Here is a 27,697-nt window from a genome sequence, read left to right as displayed (position 1 = left end):
TGCTTCTCCTTTTCTTTGTTTCACAATCACCCTTCTTCTGCTTTACGGGAGAGGTCTCATCCAACCCAAACCATATGTTCTCTTGGGTGTGGAAGCCTCTGGGACACCAAGCAGAGGCAACTGAAACTACAAGCATTTGAGAGCTCCCTTTAATCGAAATGGCGCCATGAACCGAAAGTAATAGGGTATCATGTCCTGTGCTTATCTCTGTTAAGAGCAATGCATAACTATTATGGAATGAATGTATCCCCACAAAATTCATATGTTGAAATCTTCACTCCCAATCTAATGGTATTTGGAGGCAAAGCCTTTGCAAGATAATTAGGTCCTGAGGGTAGAGCCCTCATGAATAGAATTAATGCCTTTATAAGAAGACACAAGGGAGCCTGCACTTTCTCTCTCTGTTATATGGGATTACAGTAAGAAGACGGCCCTCATCACATACCAGCTCTTCTGGGCCCTTGTTCTTAGACTTCATGGGCTCCAGAACTGTGAGAAATAAGTGTTTCTTGTTTAAATGACATAGTCTATGGTCATTTGTTATAGCAGCCTGCATGGATTGAGACAATACCTTAAACAGATATGCTGATTATATATTTGGGTGTTTTTTATTTCAAGTATACAATGGAATTATGCAGTGTGGGGGGTTGATTTTTTTTTTTTTTTTTTGTCTTAACTGGCAAAGAAGGTATTGTTCCTGAGAAAAGAAACTCTTGAGAACAGAGTAAAAAGAGCATTTCTTGGAAATATTGAAGATGGCAGCACCTTATTTGCCCAGGTGACAAACTTATGATGGATTTCTGTACTTAGCTAGTTAGCTTTCTTGAAATATTCAAGATTTGTAAGAAGCATGCTGGGAAATGCCACTCTGCTATGAAACACCCTTTCTCTGCAATTTCACCATCTCAGTAATGAGGATGAGCTCAGTGAATATGCTCATTTACCTGCATTTTAGTCTAGCCTCACTGGTATAATTTGCATGATTTCAAGGTGAAAAGACCCACAATGCTCATTTTTTAAGAAGGTGAAAGTTTTCTGCTCTCTGTCACTCATCAGTCTCCTTTACGCTCATTTATTAAATCTTACGACATGTCTTACATGTCTTAGCTTGGACTACAGTAACAGAATATCAGAGATTAGGGGGCTTCAACAACAGAAATGTATTTTCTTGTAGTTCTAGAGGTGAAAGTCTGAGATCAGGATGCCAGCATGGTCCAGTTCTAGTGAGGTCCCTCTTCCTGGCAAAACTTAATGACCTTCTCACAGGTGCTTTTCTCCAAATAAAACCACATTGTGGGGTGGCATTAGGGCCTCAACTGAGGAGTGTTAGGGGGATGAAACTCAGTCTAAAGCATTAGGCTTAAGTAACTCAACAGGAATATGTTGCAGACTATACTTTAAATAATGTGCTCAACAATCCTTAATGCACAGTTTTTAAGCCTGTGCTTATTCATGACTGAGTTCTTTTTCTTGTAGCCAATTTACATAAAATATTTAAACTATATTCTTAATAGCAGAACATCTATTTAGCTTCAAAAGTAAATCAAAATTTTCCCCAAATGCAAATCTGTCTAAAAACATATAAAATGACCTAAGCAAAATATGTTACATATTTAGAAAACCAGCTTGATTTAATTAGTATTAATCTCTCCTTTTCAAATGTTAATATGCTGATTCCAATTCTGTGAAGTGTGTAATTACATCAACATATTTGACTTTAACCTACTTTGGGAAGAAATCACTTATATACCAATAAATATCCTCTACTCTCTGTGTCTGTTTTTCTGTCATATCTTTGCTATGCATTTTGAGATGTCCTTACAAACGAAACGCGATATTCATATATGTCCTTTTTTTTACAAAGGGAAAAGTCCTAAAATACACAATTTACAATTTTGTTTTTAACCCCAGTTTCATCTATTTTAGCTCCATAAGCAAGATGCCTCTAGAAAAAATTGAGTTGTATAATCAATAGCACATGATAAGACTTGGTTAAATTTTTTTGGTCAAATTTCCTAGAAATTGAGAAAATTATAAACTCTAATGCTTGGGTTTTTTTTTTTTTTTCCCCAATTCTTTGCTTTCAGTAAAATAAGAAGAGGACTTATCCAAGTTGTCATTAAGTAGAAAATTAAAATATTTCTTTGATAATAGACCACTATGCTCTTTTTGGCTTATATTTAAGAAAGCATTCAAGTAACAGAATGATATTTCCATAAGAAAATGCCTAACATTCTCATTACTTATTAATTAAGTTTTCTAAGGGCTTATGTGTATAAAAATGAAAAGCAGGAATAGAACGCTTGCTGAATCCTGGGTCATTCAAATAGTAAGTCAAAGCCAAAGCTATAAGAGGAACTTATTAAAAAGATCTATCTATTCACTTAGATTAATTTTCCAATAAGACTTTACATGCTATGTTTTATAATTGCATCTCAAAATATGTTGCAAATTTATATTGCTTTGGCCAATTGTGTACTAAAATCATTGTAAAGGCAGCTCAACCTAGAAAACTTTAAAATTACTTAGAACTTTATGGTTATAAAAAATCACAGTTTAAACTTCAACCCATAAACAATTATTTTTGCTATTGTAGAGAAGTTAAAAGGGTGATCAGATAAAATCTTTCAATTATAAAAATGTATCACATTAATAACATTCTCTGTGGGAAAATATGAGATCACAGAGAAAAATTTTCCAGTTGTTAAAAAAGAGATCGTCTGGGAAATTTTTAGTGAGTGGGAATAGATGTCAAATTGCTTTGGCATTTAGGGTTTGTTGCACACAAATTATGACACAAATTTTATTTAAGTGAATATTTACAATATGCTAGAAAGTATACATTTTGAAGCTATTCAAACTTGCCATAAAAATTTTAGGTATCTACTTGAAAAATGAAGGGATATGTAGTTTTTCAAAATTCTTTTAGAGGGTATGAGAGAAAAAAGTTTGAAGATGAATAATTTAATGGGTCAAATCTTTACAGTTTTAACCACTGATGATAATGAACTTCATGGGGGAAAAGTAGACAGAAAACTTTAGAGCACAGAGAAAAGGGCAGACATAGTAATGCTGTTTATTTGAGCTCTTCTGATCATAAAATAGAGCTGGAGAAATAGTAACAAAAAGAATTGTAGTTTTCAAAATTCTCAATTTTTGGCCAGCACCTTGAGACATGGCCTCATCCATTATTTATGAACTTTGCAAGCAGATTTATGAAGTCAGTTCTCGCCTCTGAAGGGATTAATGACTCCATTATCATACCTGTGATTAATAGGTATCTGAAACTGGGCTGGGTGCATGAGAAGCAAAGATGAACACACAGAAAAGTCCCTTAAAGAGTTTACACTGCAGAAGAAAGCTAGACATTGGTATATATATTCTTAAGTTGTAAGTCAATGATCATGTGCTTTTGAGTATTTTTCATCCAAATTCCATGATTCTCTGTGAAAAAATTAGAAGTATATGTCATTTGCATTATTTTAAAAGTTCCTTTACCTGTTGGGTATTTCTCTGCCTTTTCATCTTGTTTAGATTGATGTGTTTGGAGTGGCCTTTCTGTATTCTGGTGGCCTGTGGTTCCTTTTTATTGTGGAGGTTTCACCCAGTGGGTGGGGTTGGACAATTGGCTTGTCAAGGTTTCTCGGTTAGAGAAGCTTGCTTCGGTGTTCTGGTGCGTGGAACTGGATTTCTTCTCTCTGGAGTGCAATGGAGTGTCCAGTAGTGAGTTTTGAGATGGGTCTATGTGTTTGGTGTGACTTTGAACAGCCTGTATGTTGATGCTCAGGGCTATGTTCCTGCGTAGCTGGAGAATTTGCCTGGTATGTCTTGCTCTGGAACTTATTGGCTCTTGGGTGGTGGTTGGTTTCAGTGTAGGTATGGAGGCTTTTGGGTGATCTCTTATTACTTAATGTTCCCTGTAGTCAGGAGTTCTCTGTTGTTCTCAGGTTTTGGGCCTAAGTCTCCTGCCCCTGGATTTCAGTCTTATTCTTCCAGTAGCCTCTAGGCTTCTCCAACTATACAGCACTGATAATAAAACTAGGTTAATGGTGAAAAGATTCTCCACCGTGAGGGACACCCAGAGAGGTTCACAGAGTTACATGAAGAGGAGAGGGAGGAAGGAGATATAGATGAGCGGGAGGAGAAAAAGGGGGACTCAAGAGGAGAGAGACAGATCTAAACAGTACTCTGTTCCCTAAGTGTTCTCCGTAGCCCAGAGCACCCACAGAGATTCACAGAATTGGATTGAGAAGAGAAGGGGGAGGGAGGAAATAGAGGTGATCTGGGGGAGAAAAAGGAGAGTCAAAAGGGGGAGAGAGTAATCATCACACTCCTGAGTAAAAATGGGTACTGAATATTGGATTCTTAAATGTCCAAACTTGATATCAAATACTGAAAAACAAAGATTAAAATTCTAGAGTGGAGGTTAGACTCTTAAAAATACAATATTAAAAACAAAAACAAAAACACAAAAAATTTAAGAAATATATTTGAAGTTCGCTTTAAAAATAGGGTCTTATTTTTTTTTTTTGCAAGGTTATAGTGAAATGAAAATGAAAATTAAGGAGTAATAGAAGAGTAATAGAGGATTTTAAAAGAAAATAAAAGAAAAAAACATGGAATGCTTCACGAATTTGCGTGTCATCCTTGCGCAGGTGCCATGCTAATCTTCTCTGAAAGGTGGTGATGGATTTGTGATAATTCTAACAATTCCTTAATGTGTGTAGTATTTTATAGTTTATAAGATGATTTCATCAGAAAACTAAGATCATGGCATCTTGTCCCATAACTTCATGGCAAATAGATGGGGAAACAGTGGAAACAGTGACAGACTTTATTTTTTCAGGCTCCAAAATCACTGCAGATGGTGACTGCAGCCATGAAATTAAAAGACACTTGCTCCTTGGAAGAAAAGTTATGACCAACATAGACAGCATATTAAAAAGCAGAGACATTGCTTTGTTGACAAAGTCCGTCTACTCAAAGCTATGGTTTTTCCAGTAGTCGTGTATGGATGTGAGAGTTGGACTATAAAGAAAGCTGAGCGCTGAAGAATTGATGCTTTTGTGTTTTTTTCTTTTCTCTGAAACAAATCATACTATATTTTTCATCTGGTCAATATTTAGTTTATTTATTCTTTATAGAATACCAAACTTTCATTTTTTCTTTTCTTTTTTTTTTTTTTTTTTTTAACAGATTGTGGTTTTTGCCATATATTGACATGAATCAGCCATGGCTTTACATGTGTTCCCCTTCCCGATGCCCCCTCCTGCCTCCCTCTCCATCCCATCCCTCTGGGTCTTCCCAGTGCACCAGCCCTGAGCACTTGTCTCATGCATCCAACCTGGGCTGGTGATCTGTTTCACCCTTGATAGTATACTTGTTTCAATGCTATTCTCTCAGAACATCCCACCCTCGCCTTCTCCCACAGAGTCTAAAAGTCTGTTCTGTACATCTGTGTCTCTTTTTCTGTTTTGCATATAGGGTTATTGTTACCATCTTTTTAAACTCCATATATATGTGTTAGTATACTGTATTGGTCTTTATCTTTCTGGCTTACTTCACTCTGTATAATGGACTCCAGTTTCATCCATCTCATTAGAACTAATTCCGATGAATTCTTTTTAATGGCTGAATAATATTCCATTGTGTATATGTACCACAGCTTTCTTATCCATTTGTCTGCTGATGGGCATCTAGGTTGCTTCCATGTCCTGGCTATTATAAACAGTACTGTGATGAACATTGGGGTACACGTGTCTCTTTCAGATCTGGTTTCCTCGGTGTGTATGCCCAGAAGTGGGATTGCTGGGTCATATGGCAGTTCTATTTCCAGTTTTTTAAGGAATCTCCACACTGTTCTCCATAGTGGCTGTACTAGTTTGCATTCCCACCAACAGTGTAAGAGGGTTCCCTTTTCTCCACACCCTCTCCAGCATTTATTGCTTGTATACTTTTGCATAGCAGCCATTCTGACTGGCGTGTAATGGTACCTCATTGAGGTTTTGATTTGCATTTCTGTGATAATGAGTGATGTTGAGCATCTTTTCATGTGTTTGTTAGCCATCTGTATGTCTTCTTTGGAGAAATGTCTGTTTAGTTCTTTGGCCCATTTTTTGATTGGGTCATTTATTTTTCTGGAATTGAGCTGCAGGAGCTGCCTGTATATTTTTGAGATTACTCCTTTGTCTGTTTCTTCATTTGCTATTATTTTCTCCCAATCTGAGGGCTGTCTTTTCACCTTACTTATAGTTTCCTTTGTTGTGCAAAAGCTTTTAAGTTTCATTAGGTCCCATTTGTTTATTCTTGCTTTTATTTCCAATATTCTGGGAGGTGGGTTATAGAGGATCCTGCTGTGATTTATGTCGGAGATTGCTTTGCCTATGTTCTCCTCTAGGAGTTTTATAGTTTCCGGTCTTACATTTAGATCTTTAATCCATTTTGAGTTTATTTTAGTGTATGGTGTTAGAGTGTTCTAATTTCATTCTTTTACAAGTCATTGACCAGTTTCCCCAGCACCACTTGTTAAAGAGGTTGTCTTTTTTCCATTGTATATTCTTGCCTCCTTTGTTGAAGATAAGGTGTCTGTAGGTACGTGGATTTATCTCTGGGCTTTCTGTTCTGTTCCACTGATCTATATTTCTGTCTTTGTGCCAGTACCATACTGTCTTGATGACTGTGGCTTTGTAGTAGAGCCTGAAGTCAGGCAGGTTGATTCCTCCAATTCCATTCTTCTTTCTCAAGATTACTTTGGCTATTCGAGGTTTTTTGTATTTCCATACAAATTGTGAAATTATTTGTTCTAGTTCTGTGAAGAATACCGTTGGTAGCTTGATAGGGATTGCATTGAATCTATAGATTGCTTTGGGTAGTATAGTCATTTTCACAATACTGATTCTTCCAATCCATGAACACGGTATATTTCTCCATCTATTTGTGTCCTCTTTGATTTCTTTCATCAGGGTTTTATAGTTTTATGTGTATAGGTCTTTTGTTTCTTTAGGTAGGTATACTCCTAAGTATTTTATTCTTTTTGTAGCAATGGTGAATGGTATTAATTTCTCTTTCTGTTTTCTCATTGTTAGTGTATAGGAATGCAAGGGATTTCTGTGTGTTAATTTTATATCCTGCAACTTCACTATATTCATTGTTAGGTCTAGTAATTTTATGGTAGAGTCTTTAGGGTTTTCTATGTGGATGATCATGTCATATGCAAACAGTGAGAGTTTCACTTCTTCTTTTCCTATCTGGATTCCTTCTATGTCTTTTTCTGCTCTGATTGCTGTGGCCAAAACTTCAAAAACTATGTTGAATAGTAGTGGTGAGACTGGGCACCCTTGCCTTGTTCCTGACTTTAGGGGAAATGCTTTCAATTTTTCACCACTGAGGATAATGAATTGATGCTTTTGAACTGTGGTGTTGGAGAAGATTTTTGAGAGTCCCTTGGACAGCAAGGAGATCCAACCAGTCCATTCTAAAGGAAATCAACCCTGAATATTCATTGGAAGGACTGATGCTGAAGCTGGAACTCCAATACTTTGGCCACCTGATGTGAAGAACTGACTCTTTTGAAAAGACTCTGATGCTGGGAAAGATTGAAGGCAGGAGGAGAAGGGGATGACAGAGGATGAGGTGGTTGGATGACATCACTGATTCAATGGACATAAGTTTGAGTAAACTCTGGGTTAGGTGATGGACAGGGAGGCCTGGCATGCTGCAGTCCACAGGGTCGCAGAGTGCTGGACATGACTGACTGAACTGACTGACTGAAGATGATTTCATATGAAGTGGATCTTTTGGTCTTAGTAACAGCCATTTGTAGTAGACAAGACACATGTGATTACTCTTGACTTAGAGATGAGAACACTGTGGTCTAGAAGGACTAGGGTTGAAGCACATCACGTGACCACTGAAAGGCAGAACAGCAGGGAACCCTGGTCCCTCAGGCTCCTGGTTGGGAACTTTGCCCATGTTGTAGCCTGAATCACTGCCTCCTATCCTGTATGTTGAGAAAGACAGCTCTCTCTTGACCTCTTCTGTTCCTCCACATCATTCTGGGTGTGCCAAATCTGCAAGACCCTGACCACTCTTACCTGGACCATTTCTCAGGGTTGTTAATGCAGAAAGTAACTTTGAGAGGTCAGTTAAAAATTGCCCCAAGCAGAAAGTCTTGCTTACTATTTGCTATAAAAATATACATTATTCAAACTCAGTTGTTACACAAACCCACTGCATATTATCCATTGGGGCCCATCGTGTTGCTCCTGTATATCTTGAGGACAATGGAAACCAAGGCAAGTATACTGATAATCATGCTTTTTATTGTGTCATGGGTAATAAAGACCTTTGTCTTTGGGCCAGACGCCTCTTGTTTTCTTCTAGCATCCACAAAATAGTAACAGGTCAACTCACCTCATAGGCAGGGTAAAATTAAATCTCAGCTATGGTCAAACAGGAGATGGCAAGAGTGAATGTTGACATTCTAGGAATCAGCGAACTAAAATGGACTGGAATGGGTGAATTTAACTCAGATGACCATTATATCTACTACTGTGGGCAGGAATCCCTTAGAAGAAATGGAGTAGCCATCATAGTCAACAAAAGAGTCCGAAATGCAGTACTTGGATGCAATCTCAAAAATGACAGCATGATCTCTGTTCGTTTCCAAGGCAAACCATTCAATATCACGGTAATCCAAGCCTATGCCCCAACTGGTAATGCTGAAGAAGCTGAAGTTGAATGGTTCTATGAAGACCTACAGGACCTTTTAGAACTAACACCCAAAAAAGATGTCCTTTTCATTATAGGGGACTGGAATGCAAAAGTAGGAAGTCAAGAAACACCTGGAGTAACAGGCATATTTGGCCTTGGAGTATGGAATGAAGAAGGGCAAAGGCTAATAGAGTTTTGCCAAGAGAACGCACTGGTCATAGCAAACACCCTCTTCCAACAACACAAGAGAAGACTCTGCACATGGACATCACCAGATGATGAACACCGAAATCAGATTGATTATATTCTTTGCAGCCAAAGATGGAGAAGCTCTATATGGTCAGCAAAAACAAGACCAGGAGCTGACTGTGGCTTAGATCATGAACTCCTTATTGTCAAATTCAGACTCAAACTGAAGATAGTAGGGAAAACCACTAGACCATTCAGGTATGACCTAAATCAAATCCCTTATGACTATACAGTGCAAGTGAGAAATAGATTTAAGGAACTAGATCTGATAGAGAGCCTTATGAACTATGGACGGAGGTTCGTGACATTGTACAGGAGACAGGGATCAAGACCATCCCCATGGAAAAAAATGCAAAAAGGCAAGATGGTTGTCTTAGGAGGCCTTACAAATAGCTGAAAAAAGAAGAGAAGCGAAAAGCAAAAGAGAAAATGAAAGATATTCCCATTTGAATGCAGAGTTCCAAAGAATAGCCAGGAGAGATAAGAAAGCCTTCCTCAGTGATCAATGCAGAGAAATAGAGGAAAACAACAGAATGGGAAAGACTAGAGATCTCTTCAAGAAAATTAGAGATATCGAGGGAACATTTCAGGCAAAGATGGGTTCGATAAAGGACAGAAATGGTATGGACCTAACAGAAGCAGAAGATATTAAGAAGAGGAGGCAAGAATACACAGAAGAACTGTACAAAAAAGATCTTCACAAGTCAGATAATCACAATGGTGTGATCACTCACCTAGAGCCAGACATCCTGGAATGAGAAGTCAAGTGGGCCTTAGAAAGCATCACTATGAACAAAGCTAGTGGATGTGATGGAATTCCAGTTGAGCTATTTCAAATCCTGAAATATGATGTTGTGAAAGTGCTGCACGCAATATGCCAGCAAATTTGGAAAACTCAGCAGTGGGCACAGGACTGGAAAAGGTCAGTTTTCATTCCAATCCCTAGGAAAGTCAATACCAAAGAATGCTCAAACTACCGCACAATTGCACTCATCTCACACGCAGGTAAAGTAATGCTCAAAATTCTCTAAGCCAGGCTTCAGCAATACATGAACTGAGAACTTCCAGATGTTCAAGCTGGTTTTAGAAAAGGCAGAGGAACCAGAGATCAAATTGCCAATATCTGTTGGATGATCGAAAAGCAAGAGAGTTTCAGAAAAACATCTATTTCTGCTTTATTGACTATGCCAAAGCCTTTGACTGTGTGGATCACAATAAACTGTGGAAAATTCTGAAAGAGATGGGAATACCAGACCACCTGACCTGCCCCTTGAGAAACCTATATGTAGGTCAGGAAGTAACAGTTAGAACTGGACATGGAACAACAGACTGGTTCCAAATAGGAAAAGGAGTATGTCAAGGATGTATATTGTCACACTGCTTATTCAACTTATATGCAGAGTACATCATGAGAAACGCTGGGCTGGAAGAAGCACAAGCTGAAATCAAGATTGCTGGGAAAAATATTAATAACCTCAGATATGCAGATGACACCACCCTTATGGCAGAGAGTGAAGAGGAACTGAAAAGCCTCTTGATGAAAGTGGAAGAGGAGAGTGAAAAAGTTCCTTAAAGCTTAGCATTCAGAAAACTAAGATCATGGCATCTGGTCCCATCATCTCATGGAAAATAGATGGGGAGACAGTGGAAACAGTGTCAGACTTTATTTTTGGGGGCCCCAAAATCACTGCAGATGGTGACTGCAGCCATGAAATTAAAAGACGCTTACTCCTTGGAAGGAAAGATATGACCAACCTAGATAGCATATTAAAAAGCAGAGACATTACTTTGCCAACAAAGGTCCGTCTAGTCAAGGCTATGGTTTTTCCAGTAGTCATGTATGGATGTGAGAGTTGAACTGTGAAGAAAGCTGAGTGCCAAAATTGATGCTTTTGAACTGTGGTGTTGGAGAAGACTCTTGAGAGTCCCTTGGACTGCAAGGAGGTCCAACCAGTCCATCCTAAAGCAGATCAGTCCTGGGTGTTCATTGGAAGGACTGATGCTGAAGCTGAAACTCCAATACTTTGGCCACCTCATGTGAAGAGTTGACTCATTGGAAAAGACCCTGATGCTGGGAGGGATTGGGGGCAGGAGGAGAAGGGGACGACAGAGGATGAGATGGCTGGATGGCATCACCGACTCGATGGGCATGAGTTTGAGTAAACTCTGGGAGTTGGTGATGGACAGGGAGGCCTGGTGTGCTGCGATTCATGGTGTCAGAAAGAGTCGGACCCGACTGAGCGACTGAAATGAACTGAACTGAACTGATGACATAGCAAGGACACATACTTGTTAGATGTTTGAGGATGATGTGTAAGGATGTGTAAAGTATGACAAGCCTCAAACGGGGCTTTAAATGGGGTATAGCCCCAGAATCTAAATTCAGGAACCCAAGAGTCCAGAAATAGTTCTTCTGGAAAAGAAGCTGGTAAAAATTGATACACCCTTATCTGGAAATAGAACAGATTAGGTTCTAGGAATTTCTTGCTTATGTGGCAGGTTGGATATTTTATCTATTTTCCAGTATCAGGCTGTGTAACCCAGGTGTGAAAAATCTGTTTTTCTGTAATGAAATTTAACTTTGCCTATGGGCTTCCCTGGTGGCTCAAATTGTAAGGAATGCCTGCCAATGCAGGAAACGCAAGAGATGTGGGGTTCGATCCCTGATTCGGGAAGATCCCCTGGAGAACTCACTCCAGTATTCTAGCCTAGAAAATCCCATGGACAGAGGAGCCTGGTGGGCTACAGTTCGTGGGGTCTCAAAGAGTCAGACACGACTGAGCAACTAACATGTTTCTAATTCTAATGATAGTAATAGCAGCTTAATAAAGTGATTCAGTTGTTTCAAGTTTAAAACTCAGATTCCCTCCATCTTTATTCTTTATTTCTCCCAGATACATCTAAGGGGTGGGGTGGGATGAGGTACATTTGGGCTAAGCTAGTTTCTGTCCCTGCTGGCCTCTGCTGAGGTGTGGTTTGTCCCACCCAGTCTTCGGCCTCTTGTCTCTTCCTGCTGCATGAATGATGATATCTCTAGCCCCATCATGGCCTTCCGTTGTCAAATTCATATATTCTGAGTTCTCTGCCAGTCAGGGACCTCTTCTGGTCTGAGTGCCCTTTACCAGATTATAGTAGCTCTTAGTTCCAACTTTTGTGCCCTGTTGGGGTATGCGGGCCTCTCTGAGGCCCATCTGCTTGGCTATTTGCCTCAGCCACTGCTCATCTCTCACTTAGGTGCCATGTTGGACATGGGATTTCTCTATGAAGTTTGCAGACTCTCAGGAATTGTGCCTCTCACTCGGAGGCCAGGCTCTGGCCCTACTCCTTTTCGGCCCTCCACAGACTCATTTAGGGTTTCCATCTGGATTTCTAACTTGCTGTTTCCCACACCCCCTTCAGAACTTGGTGTTGGGGACGGAGAACTGGGTACTTTCTCAGGGACTTACCCGTGTCTGAATCCTAGTCATATCTGCTATGATTCTTGCCCCATTCATTATGTTTTAACCTACTTTCAGTCAGCAATTACATTCTTTTCTCATCTATGGTTTATGGTATAAGATTCTTGAATCCGTGGGCTCTGGATCTTGATATTTAGAGTTAAGCCTTTAGTGTTTAAATTGTTTTAAAAAAGAGAAAGCCTCCTTTCTTCTCTTAAACTCATGCCACTTACAATAGAAAGTCATGCCTCGCAGACCACAGTCTCTGCTACAGATTAACCAAGTCTTCCTGGTAGCTCTTAAGCCATAATTTTAGTTCTGCCTGGTTGATCCTACCTTGAAGGTGATATATACAGAAAGTGTTCACTGTCTGCTGAATGGTGGGTGAAAGGAAAGGGTGACAGGAATTAAAAGGCACAGAGTTTAATGATAATTTAAAAATTGCCCCACTACTACTGGGAAACCATGCGTGTTTCCAGAATTCTCATTAAGAGATCATGGTGTTCCCAGGAAACTGGCTAGAAGGAAATTGCAACCTACTCAATTACACTGCAACTTGCCAGGAATTAAGTAATGGTGTTCTTGGAATTGGAGAGTACAGTGTGGGCAGTGTTTATCTAATGCTGTGCTGAAGAGTCTGACCTTAGCTTCTGAGGACCAGCAGGATTATCTGGATGGTAATGTCTCTAGAATGGAGAGCAGTTCATTAGATCATTCAGGGGCCCAGCTTTTGGTAGAGTTGATGAATTCCATGTGAAAGACAGGGCCCTAGCTGTTTGATAGCAGTTCTCAATTTTTAAGAATCATTTAGAAAAAACATTTTAAAATGTGGATTACTAGAAACAACATCCAGATAATGTAAATTCATAGGTCTTACAAGACTCAGGAATTTACATTTTAACAGGCTTCTTCTGGACTACATTTTGATAAGATGAGATGCATAATTGAAGTGGCTAGAATAAAAATTAAATAATCAGTGACAGTATCACCCTTAGGTGCAGACCAAAGGGCTTCTGCTTTGGGGTCTTAGGTTTAGAGGATCCTGCTCTGCCCATGTGATGAGGGATCAGTCGACTTAAGGGGATATACCACCAAGCGTCTAGGGCAAACTTTCTAGACCGTGATCTGGGTACCGGGCCCCTGAAATTTTCTGCCCAACTGGCACTGAGCTGCCTCCCAGGTTCTGCATGAAGTTCTTCCCTGGTCTGAGCTCCAGAGGGCACATCCTGCTGCAGGCGGCCTTCAGCCTCAGTGTTGGCAAGGGGCAGCTGTTTGTGAGGATGTGGAGCACGGCTGTGTCAGCTGATGTACCCACCGGTGGCGGGAAGAAGCACCTCATGAACGGCTGGCTGTGGTCCACAGGAGTGTGGCTGTGGGCCTGCTTCTGGCTCTCCCTTACTGCTGCATTCCCGTGCCTGGTGTTCTGGGTCCTTTTGAAGGTACATTTATCATGAAGAACATAACATGTATCATTCAGCAACTTGTTAGTATGCATTATAACTTCTAAATAAGCAGAAGTTTTAGGTTTGTGGGCCTTTATTGGATTCTTGCCTTAGGTCCCACAAACACTAAGGGCAGACCTGATCAATGTTTTCAAATGATTAACATCTTAGAATTGATTTCGTCTGTTCAAAAAATTGTCCTTCAAGCCAAGTGCCAGGGAAGGACAAATGGAGGGGAAGGAAAGGAAATGTTACCTCGGGGCTTGACCACTCTGCGGGTCCCAGTGAGGAAGTAGGTCAGAACTAGGTGGAAGGATGAAGCTTGGTGCAGCCCTTCCAAGCCTGCCTGCTCTCCTGTCCTCTAACAAGTGGGGAATGGGGTTCAGTGTAATTCTATCTGATTTGGGGAGGGGCAAAGCCAGGTTATCTAATCTCTTTCATTCCAGGATTTCAGCTTCTCCCCCAGCAGTGAATTTGTCCCTAACTTCTTGGAGTGAGATAGAGTGTGTAAATGTGAACACTTTCCAGAATGACTTTAAAATATCTTCAACCATAGTTGCATGTTTAAAAAAAAAAAAAAAAAAGGCCTATTCAGAGTTAAATCAATTATTTTATAAGCGGATAAATGAAAAAAAACTCTGACTGATTTTTCATGTTTTACACACACTGGATGGTATAAGAGGCATCATTTCATGATGTTCAGTCTTCTTGATACTATATACCACATACTTTAATGGAAATATCCCTTTAAATATCCAATTACTATTTTTTTTAATTTACTGCTTCAATTTGGTCTTCTATATACAGTTTTCTAGGTTGTACACAGCATAACAGTACCTACCCTAAAAAATGAGTGGGAGTTGAAATCTAGTCCACCTTCTCTTCATCAAGTTGAGTGCCCTAACATGAGCCTACATCCACCAGAAGAAAGGGTGCCCTTTTCTAATCACACAAAATCACTGATTATTCTTCTAATGGTGACTGCAGCCATGAAATTAAAAGATGCTTGCTCCTTGGAAGAGAGGTTATGACAAACCTAGACAGCATATTAAAAAGCAGAGACATTACGTTACTGACAAAGGTCCATCTAGTAAAAGCTATGGTTTTTCCAATAGTCATGTATGGATGTGAGAGTTGGACTATAAAGAAAGTTGAGCACTGAAGAATTGATGCTTTTGAACTGTGGTGTTGGAGAAGACTTTTGAGAGTCCCTTGGACAGCAAGGAGATTCAACCAGTCCATTCTAAAGGAAATCAACCCTGAATATTCATTGGAAGGACTGATGCTGGAGCTGAAGCTGCAATACTTTGGCCACCTGATGCAAAGAACTGACTCTTTTGAAAAGACCCTGATGCTGGGAAAGATTGAAGGCAGGAGGAGAAGGGGATGACAGAGGATGTGATGGTTGTATGCCATCACCGACTCAAAGGACATGAGTATGAGCAAGCTCCGGGAGTTGGTAATGGACAGGGAAGTCTGGCGTGCTGCAGTCCATGGGGTCACAAAGAGTTGGACACAACTGAGTGACTGAACTGAACTCTTCTAATCACATACCTCCAGGCCTAGGTCCATGCAGGAGGATCCCTATCAGTTGTCATGGTAGTCAAATATTTAAATATGAAATAATGTGTTTCTCTAAGAGGACTTCCCTGTCCGAAAAACATACCTGAGCAAAAAGCAGAGATATGGCTCCCTGGTCAGATATGGCTCCTATTATAGATCAAGCAGTTAACACTGTGGCTTATAAAATTATCTCCTTTAGTATGATTAGCTGAAAACAGCTCCTCAGAGTCTGATCTCCCTTGGGTAGATGGATAGAGTTGGATTTCTAGTTCAACAAAGTAAAGATGGTACACTTGTGGAGAGGACTTTTTGCAGCCTCAGATGGCCCAGGCAGAACAACAAGCCTGTGGCACAAAATTTTTGAAATCACTTGAAATCTGTTGCAGTGTGATAGGGGTTTACCTTGTAGATGTGAAGAAAGGAAAACTGATACTAAACTATCACTCTCTGCATGCATTTTCTACCCTCTTACTCTGCTATATTTTTCTTCATCTTCCTTATCACTGCTGAGTCTTATATATCAGTTAGTTTCTTGACTCACTGCTTACTGAGTTCCTGCCACATTTAGAAGCACTCAGTAAATACTTGTTGAATGAAGAAATGAATGACCCACAAAGATACAACCCTCAGCTTTGGAAAAGTTGCTGTGAGGTTTTATAAATTAGGAATGAAGACTTCCCTTTCATGGTCCATCCTAAGTGATCATGAAATCAATAAACCCTGGGCTGTAGTGAAAAGGATATATCTGCTGGGAGACCCCAAAGTCACTACAGATTAAAAGTGCCAGGATGATGCTTATGTTAGAGAATGATAGGAGTGTCTTAGGAGATGCTCAGCTGGATATTTGGTTTCTTTTCCCTTTGATCCCCTTCTCCATTATAGCAAAGAGATAGATTGCTTTTCAGGGCAAGAATAGGCATCCACAGCAGCCATAATTTCTATAAGTCCCAGAAGAAAACCAAGCTTCACTACTGCTTTTAACTATGGAATGATCAGGTACTAGAACAGAATTAGCAACAGCCAGAAAATGGAGTTGATGAGGATTCTGGAAGAGAAAGTGTCTGAGTAATTACAGTTGGAAACTGAATATTATATTGACTTTTTATTATATATAATATATTGGCTAGTATACAGGCTTTGAACAAAGGCATTAAATTAGTCCAGCTGAATCAGCATTGGTTATGAACATAGAGGAGGACATCTCCTACTCTTCCTCAACCCGGCTCTCTTTGGGCCTGCTGGAGCGCAGAGTCTGTTCTTACAAATCCCAATATCCTCAACCTCTCATCCCTGGATGTTCCCGCCATCACCCTGCTCTGATGGAGACATGACTCTTTGTTTTTTTTGGTAAATTAATTTATTTATTTTAATTGGAGGCTAATTACTTTACAATGTTGTAGTGTTTTTTGCCATACACTGACATGAATAAGCCATGGGTGTACATGTGTCCCTCATCCTGAACCCCCCTCACACCTCCCTTCCCATCCCATCCCTCAGGGTCATCCCACTGCACCAACCCTGAGTGCCCTGTCTCATGCATCGAATCTGGACTGGCAATCTAGTTCACATATGCTAATATACATGTTTCAATGCTATTCTCTCAAATCATCCCACCCTCGCCTTCTCCCACAGAATCCAAAAGTCTGTTCTTTACATCTGTGTCTCTTTTTCTGTCTCACATATAGGGTCATCGTTACAGAGACATGACTGTTTATTGAAAACTTTCCCTTCCTATTCTCTTGCATCCCTGGTGCGTGGTGACCATGGTTTCCTCCCCCAGTCTTATGTTATGGGGCCTGGAGGTAGGACGCGTTTACTTTTCACTCTTTATTGCTGGCAACCCACTCCAGTGTTCTTGCCCAGAGAATCCCAGGGATGGGGGAGCCTGGTGGGTTGCTGTCTATGGGGTCGCACAGAGTCGGACATGACTGAAGCGACTTGGTAGCAGCAACAGCCTCATTGTTACTTCTGGATCATCATTCTCTTTCCTCCCTAAATACATCTTGAATTGCATGTCAGGTCGTCAGATAATGTAATCCATTCCTCCCATTTTGCTGATATCCATCGTCTCTAGGTCATTCCTTTATGCTTCTGCCTTATGGCCACAGTCCTATTCCAGTTTTGACTCTTGGCAACTTCAATACACACGTAGACCGTCTCTCCATCCCCCTAGCCCTTCACCTTTTGTCCCTCCCATGGTCAAACCAGACCTCGTCATTACCCATCCCTATATGCCCTCCATAATCTCCATATATGCACTTCTTCTCTGACCCCCACCTCTTCTCTTCCCAGTACACATCCTCCAGCACCCTCCTTTCTGCATAACAAGGCACCACAGACAGGGTGGGTTAAACAACAGACAGTTCTCACACAGGTCAGAGGCTGGAAGTCCAGGGTCAAGGTGTCAGCAGGTGGATTCCTTCTGAGGGCTGTTGGGGGAGCATCTGCTCCACACTTCTCCCTTGGCTTCTGGTGGTTCGCTGGCAGTCCTTGGGCTTCCTTGGCTTGCAGACACATGACATATTGGCTTCCAGTCTCTGCCTTTGTCTTCAAATGGCATTCTCCCTGTGTGTGTGTGTGTGTGTGGAAATCTTCATTTCTAAAAAGGCACCAGTCATATCAGATTTAGAGGCTCACTTTATTCCAATATGACCTCCCCTTAATGCAATGAATGACATTGGCAGGGACTCTATTTCCAAATAAGGTCACATTCTGAGGTACTAGGACTTTACCATATAGAATCTGAGAGGATACAGATGTAACCCATAATACACCCCATTTCCAGCAATCCCTCACCTCTACTGGGACCTATAATCTTATCCTGTGTGTTCCCTCCAAACCCAGCTGCAACACTACAGTATCTCATTAGAATCACTCCCTTGCCCACCCATGGCAACTCTTACTTTGTTGAACTTTCTTGGTTAAGCCACACCTTGGGGAGGCCAAGCTCTCTGCCTGCTCAATGCTTTTTACAATTATAAATCATGAATTAGGTCTATGCATATTGCTTGAAGTTCCAAAAAAGTCCATACTGATAACAGGTGGCATCTAAGATATGGACACATTCATCAGCAGCAAAGAAGTACGAGGCCCTAAGACTGTGAAGCTGTATCACATTGTCCGATTGTGGGATCTCCCTCTGGCAGTTTGCATGGGTTTTCTGATTAGTAGTAGATCTTTTGAAAGTTTTTTCTTTCTTCTTTTTTAAAAAGACATCTGTTATTTATTAGTTTATTTATTTGACTGTGGCGAATCTTCTTTGTGGCAGGTGAGATCTTTAGTTGCAGCACGCAAACTCTTGGTTGCAGCATGTGGGATCTAGTTTCTTGACCAGGGATGGAACCCAGGCCCCCTGCATTGGAACTGAGGAGTCTTAGCCACTAGACCATCAGGGAAGTCCCAAAAGTTGGTCTTCTAGTGCTAGTGAATATCTTCTTTTATGTTGGTGATCCTCAGCAAATACTAACACAAATATGAACAATTGAACTTCCTCCAATTTTTGGACGTGTTGAGTGATGTCGTTTGCCCAAAGCTCAGGAAAAGAATACAAAGATGAAATCATGAACAATGGAAAGACTGAAGGGACAAATATGGAGTGAACAAATTGTTGAAAATAAAGTAATTCTTTTACAAAATTGGTTGCTTGGAAAAGATGTAAATTTTAGTACTTTACATTTATATTTGTTAGTCAATTCCTTACCCACTTGGAATCCATGGGTAAATTTACATGAGTCACTCTGTCTTCCCAGGTTCTTTGTGTAAGGCTTTCCTGACACCCCTAAATTTGGAACCCCAGGAACTTTTTCTGATTATTACAGCCCTGGGGCAATCCTCCTTAAGGACTTGTGGTAGATGGAGGCAGGGTGGTGGTGGGTGGGGGGGCACGGGAAGAAGGAGGAGTGGTGATGAGGAGGAGGGAGTTGTATAAGGGAGCTATATAAGGGATGCAGGGGTCCACTTAGTGGGACAAATGGATGAGAGAAGAAGAAAAAACCTTTTCATGTTATTGAGGTAACATGTACTGGATTAACAATATAGTTAATCTATGCAATTCCATGGAGTTCTCCAGGCAAGAGTGTTAGAGTGTGTATCCATTCCCTTCTCCAGGGGATCTTCCTGACCCAGGGATCAAAACCAGTTCTCCTGCATTGAAGGGCAGATTCTTTACCATCTGAGCCACCAGGGAAGCCCTAATAAAATAATGGTAAAATTAATAAAGTGTTTTCTGTGGCTGTTTGTTGGAACTACATTTTCAAAACATGCTTGCTTTAATTTTTTAATGAACAACTGCTGTGAAAGTGGTTGATATTATAATTTCTAATGTGTTGTGGGGAGGAAAAGGTCCATTTCAGTACATTGTAGATACGCTTTGAATTGAGAATTCTACAGTTCTTCATTGCAGAAAACAGAAACAGGTGATAGAATAAAAAAAAAGAACTTTTGGGTGGCTCTCACTTTGCTGCCCTGTGATTCACTGAGCTAAGTCACAAATGTTGGATGTGTGGCTAAGATAGAATGACTTTTGATTTTGAGGATTCATGAGCTGATTCAGTCCTGTGTGTCTTTATGTTTTGACACCATTCGAGTGAAAGCTTTGTGGTGTTTGACATCACAAAGCAGCAGAGAGGCAGGGTTCAAAGAAGGAAAAAAGTGAGCATGTGAGAGTTTGTTATCTAAAAGCATTCATTTCCTGCATAACATCAGAAAGCTAGGTTAGGTCACTGCTGATAGGGTACATGATGGAGAAAGCAAAACTTCTTTTTGTTTTTAAGCCCAGGAAGATCCAGCCACTTACTCTCATATGACTATTCTTTGAACTGAAATATTTGCAGTGAATACAGAATGGCAGCAAAATCAACATTCTTAGACTCCTCATGGAGAACAAAATCCCTCCAAAATACCCTTGTCATTGACACTTATTAAAATTCATTCAAAGAAACACTAATATTTTATACTATTTATTTAGAAAATTTTATATTGAAAATACAAATATATTAAGCAAGTTATTTACTAATTGGTCTCTTTGTTTTAAAGTGACAAAAATTTCTGACTACTTCATTTCCATCTGTATTTATGGTAACAGATCATGATGTGCAAAAAATTGAACTTTACTAGGTCATGACATTCTGGAGATTTTCCTTAGAAAAAAGTCCTAATTTGAGCCCCCAGTCTGATAATAAATGTGAAATTCTTTTTAGTGTAGAATTAAATATACTAGGTGAGATGAAATTGCCATTTTTTAAAGTTTGTTTTTAAGAAACTAGAAGTTCAAAGATGTTAGCATATCCTTAATTTCTTTTTATTTGTTTTTGCAAAGCAACACATTTTTTTGTCAACAGAACCTGTCTAGAGGTGGGTGTCTGGACATTGGGGGTCTGAAGAGATAGCTCAGAGTTGTGAGGACAGCTCTGGCCATTCTTGGGACCTAGGTGGTTAGGGGAAGGGTCTGGGTGGGCAGCAGGAACTTGGGAGCCCCCAGGAGACCAAGCCAGGGGTCTCAGCTCCCCTGGCTCATCTGTGGGAGACCAGCGAGGGCCATCAGCTCAGGCCTACTGAGCCAGGCAGGGGGGCTGTGGTGGGGAGGACTTGGGAGATGTGATAGGGAGGGAGGTTATTTTGTTTCAGCAATACACTATCCAATCATTTCCTAGGAGTTAACCTCACTCAAAGTGTACCCTTGTGCCTGGTAGTGAGTGCAAAGGGGCTGAAGACAATGGAGATACTCGAACATCTACCAACCAAATATATAGACTTGAGGTCCGTTTAGATAGTTCTCAGATGGGAACAGTGGGTGACTGCTTATGGGTGCCAAAATATGAGACTTGGTATTAATCCTCCATGAGTCTTTTTTTTTTTTCATTAAAAATATTTATTGGTGTATAGTTGAGTAACAATGTTGTATTAGTTTCAGGTGTACATCCACATCATTCAGTTATACATAAACATACACTGATTCTTTTTCAGATTCTTTTCTTATATAAGTTATCACAGAATTTGTGGTGTTTTTTTATAAAATTACCTGTGCTTGTTGGTTATCTATTTTATATATAGTAGTATGTGTATGTTAATCCCAAAGCTCTTGATTTATCCATCCCCCCACATTTCCCCTTTGGTTACCATAAATTTGTTTTCAGTATCTGTAAGTCTGTTTCTATTTTATAAATAAGTTCATTTATATACTTTTTAAAAAAAATGAGATTCTAAATATTAGTGATATCATGATATTTGTCATTTTTGTCTGACTTACTTCACTTAGTATGATAATCTCCAGGTTCATCATTGCTGCAAATAACATTATTTCATTCTTTTTAATGGCTGAGTAATATTCCATTGTACATATGTACCACAATTTTCTTTATCCATTTCTCTCTAGATGGACATTTAGTTTCATTCCATGTCTTGCCTATTATAAATAATGCTGCAATGAACAATGGATTGCAAATATCTTTTCAAATTATGGCTTTCTCTGGATATATGTCCAGGAGTAGGATTGCTGGGTCATATGGTAATTATCTTTTTAGTTTTTTAAGGAACCCCATACTCTTCTCTATAGTGGTTGTACCTATTTACATTCCCACCAACTGTTCAGAAGAGCTCCCTTTTTTCCACACCTTGTCCAGAATTTGTTTGTAGACTTTTTGATGATTACCATTCTGATTGGTGCGAGGTGATACCACTGTATCTGTAGTGAAACCACTGAAAACTGTTGTTTCAATTTGCATTTCTCTAATAATTAGTGATGTTGAGCATCTTTTCATATGCTTTTTGGCCATCTGTATGTCTTCTCTGGAGAAGTGTCTATTTAGATCTGCCCATTTTTTGATTGGGTTGTTTGTTTTTTGATTTAGATTTGCATGAGCTGTTTGTACACTTTGGAGATTAATCCCTTGTCAGTTGCTTCATTTGCAAATACTTTCTCCCATTCTGTGGGGATTTTTTGTTTTGTTTTGTTGGTGGTTTCTGTTGCTGTGCAAAAGCTTTTAAGTTTAATTAGGTCCTATTTGTTTGTTTTTATTTCCATTACTCTACTAGGTAGATCAAAGAAGATCTTGCTGCGATTTATGTCAGAAAGTTCTCTGCCTTCATGAGTCTTTTGTGTAACAGTGTATTTTAACATTGTTGAATTCATTGGGGGAAAAAGGCATATTGCTAAATCAACATACATGAATACAGTTAAAAAGTTACAAAATTATTTTCCTATTTTTAAATTTATTCCAACCAAAAAATTACTTGGTTAAGATTATTAGAGAAAAATATTGCTGAAATCAGACTCAATAATCATGCAGAATTTTGGTTGATAGGACCTAGGTATGAAATATTAAAAATTGATAGACAAATATCATATGGTATCACGTATATGTGAAATCTAAAAAATTGTACAAATGAACTTATTTACAAAACAGAGAGTCACAGATGCAGAAGACAAACTTATGGTTACCAGCAGGGAAAGAGCAAAAGGGATAATTTGGGAGATTAGGATTGACATGTATACACTACTATATATAAAACAGAGAACTAGTAAGGGCCTACTATACAGCACAAGGAACTCAATACTCTATAATAACCTATATGGGGAAAGAATCTAAAAAAGTGTGGATATATGTATATGTATAACTGATTCACTTTGTGTACACCTGGAACTAAAATAACACTGTAAATCAACTATACTCCAATAAAATTTTTAAAAAGTCAATGGGATTATAAACTAAACCATTTCCTCTGTGAAAGACGAAATGCTGTCACAAGTAAGCTAGTGTTCCTAATAGACCAAGACTTAGAGAGATGTTACAAGTTAGAGGAATCTCTACTTTAGAGATCAATGTAGTTCAAGCACTTTATAAATTTTAGAAACCAAGAAATTGAACCAAGAGTAGTTACTAGACTTGCCCAAGGTCACATGGCCCAGCATCAGGGCCAAGGGCTAGGGTACAACCCTGGATTTCTAGTACTAAGCTTCCTTAGCATGCCATGCCGTGCCCATGCCAACATTCCAGGACTGCCTTTGCAAAATTCTGTTTAAACGTGGCTCTTATTTACTGGCTGTGGATGGATTTGCACAAAACCATTTGGATGGAGGTCTGAATCACATGAGTACATGTTTGACAAAGGGGTAGTAAATGACCCAAAGCCTTAAATAAACATGACTTTCAGTCTATTTGAAATTGTAATGACAAGGTTTTTTTCTTGAATGTTATCTTATAAATATCACATATATACTTTAAAGAAAGGACTCAAAGTTAACTTTTTTAAATTTGGTTTTTAAAAATCTTGGCAAGATCTGTTGAGATAATTAGTGCTGGGAAAGCAATGAGGTCATAGAAAGATTACCAGATGCCTAAAGGAACTGCCTTTCCACCCTGCCCACCACACATGAGCTGTGGAGTTACTCCCATTTTCTGATCAAATAAAGCAGAGATACTAATGACTGCTCTACCTCCAAGAGACACTCTAAGGATGAATGACACATTAAGTGAAGTGCTCCAACTGTTTCATGCTTCCCAAGTAGAGTTAGAACAGAAGAATTAGGCTTTAGACTACAACTTCTTTAACTTGGAGTTTATTTACTGAATCTTAGCTTCAGAAGACTCCTAGAAGTCAATCTAGTGATTTCTCCTCATGGCTCAGGCACCCCTTCTCAGACAGTCCTGAGAAAGGCTGATAAGGGCCTCACTCCAGGGCAAGGTGTTTGTTCCATGACTTAGTAGACCCAAAAGAGAAGTAAGTTCACCTTACTGAACAAAAATCTGTCTCTGTGTAATTTTTAAAAATAGGCCAAGTTTTTCATTTTGAGCTACATGGGTTTTACCAATTCTTAAAATATTTGAACTCAACTATCATGTTCCTCATAAATTTTCAATATTATGGAAGGAAAGAAGATGATGTTATTGAGTGGCTACTATGCAATATTAGCTGCTTTTTGTCTAGGTGTTTTCACTTAAAACTCAAAAAAAGGCTATACCACATGTCTCCATTCCTGCATTGATGAGAATAACAGAGTGGGTCACAGACTCTGGAAATTAGGCAGAGCTGGATTTGAGACCCACCACTTACTAGCTATGTAACTTGCAAAAGTTATTTAGTCTCTCTGAGCCTTGACCTCTGTGTGAAGGATAATAATTATGACAAACCTACACAGCATATTAAAAAACAGAGATATTACTTTGCCGACAAAGGTCTGTATGGTCAAAGCTATGGTTTTCCCAGTAGTCATGTATGGATGTGAGAGTTGGACCATAAAGAAGGCTAAATGCTGAAGAATTGATGCTTTTGAACTGCATTGCTGGAGAAGACTCTTAAGAGTCCCTTGGACAGCAGGAGATCAAACCAGTCAGTCCTACAGGAAATCAATCCTGAATATTCATTAGAAGGACTGATGCTGAAGCTGAATCTCCAATACTTTGGCCACCTGATGTGAAGAGCTGACTCATTAGAAAAGACCCTGATGCTGGGAAAGTAGGCAGGAGGAGAAGGGGATGACAGAGGACGAGATGGTTGGATGGCATCACTAACTCAATGAACATGAGTTTGAGCAAGCTCTGGGAGATGGCGAAGGACAGGGAAGACTGGCGTGCTGCAGCCCATGGGGTCACAAAGAGTCAGACATGACTGAGTGATTGAACAACAACAGTAGTTATTATTCTAATTATAATGTGGCTATTGTAAGGTTAAACAGGTACAATGCATGTGAAGATATAATGCATAGCAAGTGTTCAACATGTTAGCTATTGTTATTATTCTCTTTATTTTTTGGCTTAAGCACAGGGACCTACATTTATTCTAAATAACTTACATTTTCTTTGTTTGGGGATTTCTACATGAAGAGCTTGTGCTTTAGATCTCCCTAACAAATTTTTTTGTCTTCCAAGTACTCATACACACATTGTTTGGTCTCCATGTTTTTGACTATTATATTGAATGGGAATGAGCAAATCATAAATTCTTGGAGTTCCCTGAATTCTCTATCAATGTTGAAGCCAAGCCTTTGACCAACACTCTTTGAGTGAGGTTGGTTTCCTAACTATGAAGCAAACTACCCAACCATCTTCCTAGCCCCTGACCTACATGTTTCCATTTTAACAATAAGAGTAACACACTGTGAGAATTGGTAAATGCTATGTTAAAACGAGCACTTTCTGTGCACATGTGTGTTTCTTTGAAACACGGGCAACCAAATCTAAGAAAGGAAATGAGATGAGGTTGACATAACTTGCCTTTAGTGAATCCATTCTCATTGCCAGTGTTCAGTATTCCTTATCATGTATCGCTTACAAATCATACATTCTAGAATTTTGCTTGGAATCTGCATGAGGCTCACTAATTTATATACAAATCTCACACTTTCACCCTTTTGGGAGTAGAGAGATTTTCCAGCCACTCAATACCTCTCTTATTCTTCATTCTCAGCAGCAATTGTCTGATTTCATATGCAAATTTTCTCCATACTTTGAGATAGAAGTTGAACTCATTTAGAATGGGTGAGGGCTCTCTTACTATCTATCTCTTTTCCTAATGTACATTTTAATTATCTCTTAATAATGTTTGTTCTGTAACTGATGTTCATTCTCCACGAGAGAGATTGATGCTTCATGAGTAGAAAATTGATAAAGCAGAAAATTGAATAGTTCTTTTGTTGTGCTGTTATTTGTTAAGTTTATACTACCTGAGAGATAGCATGCCTATTCCTTCTCTGATCTTTTCCTGACTACAGAGATTAAAAAGAACAACAGCTCTCTTGTTTTCTTCAGTGTTTATCTTAGTCCCAACTTATTTTGGCCCTTTATTTTCTCATATTATTTACTCTAGTTTTTATGTTTTCTTCTTTTTCTTCTCACTCATGACTCTGTCCACTTCCACCCATCTTTCTGAACTCATCAGAGACCCCTCTGGGCCATAGGAATTTGACGTCTTATGATTCCAGATCCAGTGTTTCATCCAATTCCTCTCAGAGAGCCATCTATTCTAAGGCCACCTCTCTATTCACACTGTTGATTTTTTTGTTTCAACCCCAGGACTTCAGTTTTGGTCAATTATGAGAGACTATTGATACTTATTACATTTGCTTTCCAGGCAACATGTTTTCTTCCTCCACAGTTATCTATTTTTTATAATAATAGGATGAATGAATTCTATTTTTTTTTTTTTTTTCAGAAAGGCCACTTTATTGATGGAGATAAAACTGAAAGGTGTTCTCCACAGCCCTCCCTCACTCGCGTCAGTGCTTCACTGGGCATCAGACCAGCGTGGGCAGGCCCGTCACCAGCCAGCCCCACGCTGCCCGCTCCACGTCAGGCGGCCACGTAAAAACACATCACAGCGCTGAATTCTATTTTTAAAGTCCACATCCCTCTTTTAAATATATCTCCTTGTTATTTTATTTATTTATTTTTTTTTGAGGCCCCATTTCTGAAGGCCTGACCATTACCTTTTTCACTGTTGTGCAATATCAAGGCCACTTTCTTCCAAGGCTTCCTTGTTTTGACATTTGAAACCTCTTTCTTCTCGTCGGTCAAACTGGAATCCAGAATAAAAGTTTAAAAATAATTTCTTTCTTTCCCTTCGGAGGGAAAATTTTCAGCAACACAGGCCAAGAACAGGTCACTCATCCTGCCGTGTGCGGACTTGAAAGCTGAGCTGTGTGCTAAGTCGCTCAGTCATGTCTGACTCTTTGCAACCCCATGGGCTGCAGCCCGCCAGACTCCTCTGTCCATGGGATTCTCCAGGGAAGAATACTGGAGTGGGTTGCCATGCCCTCCCCCAGGGGATCTTTCCAATCCAGGAATCGAACCCCTGACTCTTATGTCTCTCGTAGTGGCAGGCGAGTTCTTTAGCACTAGTGCTACCTGGCTTGAATATGTCCCCTCAAATTTATGTCTACCTGGAACCTGTGGATGTGACCTTATGGAAAAACAGGGTCTTTGCAGATATAATCAAGTTAAATCCTACTGGACTGGGGTGGGGGTGGGGGAATAAATTCAGTGTCATTAGTGTTCCTATAAGAAGAGGGAAATTTGGACCCAGGGAGAACACCATGTGAAGGCCTTGCAGGCCAAGACTGGGGTGATGTGTCTACAAGTCAAAGAATGGCAAGAATTGCAAGTCAATGCCAGAAGCTAGAAAGAGACAAGAAGGATTCTTCCCTAGAGCCTTCAGAGGCGGCATGACCCTGCCAACACCTTAAATTTCGACTTCTAGTTGCCAAACTGTGAGACAATACATTTCTGTTGTTTTAAGCCACCTAGTTTGTGGTAATATACATGGCAACCGTAGGATGTTGTTAATAGCATAAAACCACCA

At 39.7% G+C, this 27,697-nt stretch overlaps 1 long non-coding RNA gene and 1 other non-coding gene across 2 annotated transcripts in view; one reads left to right on the top strand and one right to left on the bottom strand.

Moving 5' to 3' along the window:
- LOC122674533 overlaps positions 1-27,697 on the top strand; it is a 113,921-nt gene that overhangs the window by 44,896 nt on the left and 41,328 nt on the right. The window lies entirely within an intron of this gene.
- Positions 4,611-4,713, bottom strand: LOC122674965. The gene has a single exon (XR_006335126.1). It is a non-coding gene; the product is annotated as a U6 spliceosomal RNA (small nuclear RNA).

The sequence above is a fragment of the Cervus elaphus genome, chromosome 18 (genome assembly GCF_910594005.1).
Source record: "Cervus elaphus chromosome 18, mCerEla1.1, whole genome shotgun sequence".
Lineage (NCBI taxonomy): Eukaryota > Metazoa > Chordata > Mammalia > Artiodactyla > Cervidae > Cervus > Cervus elaphus.
Note: the sequence above shows the minus strand (reverse complement) of the source record. Positions and strands in the feature narration are given on the sequence as shown.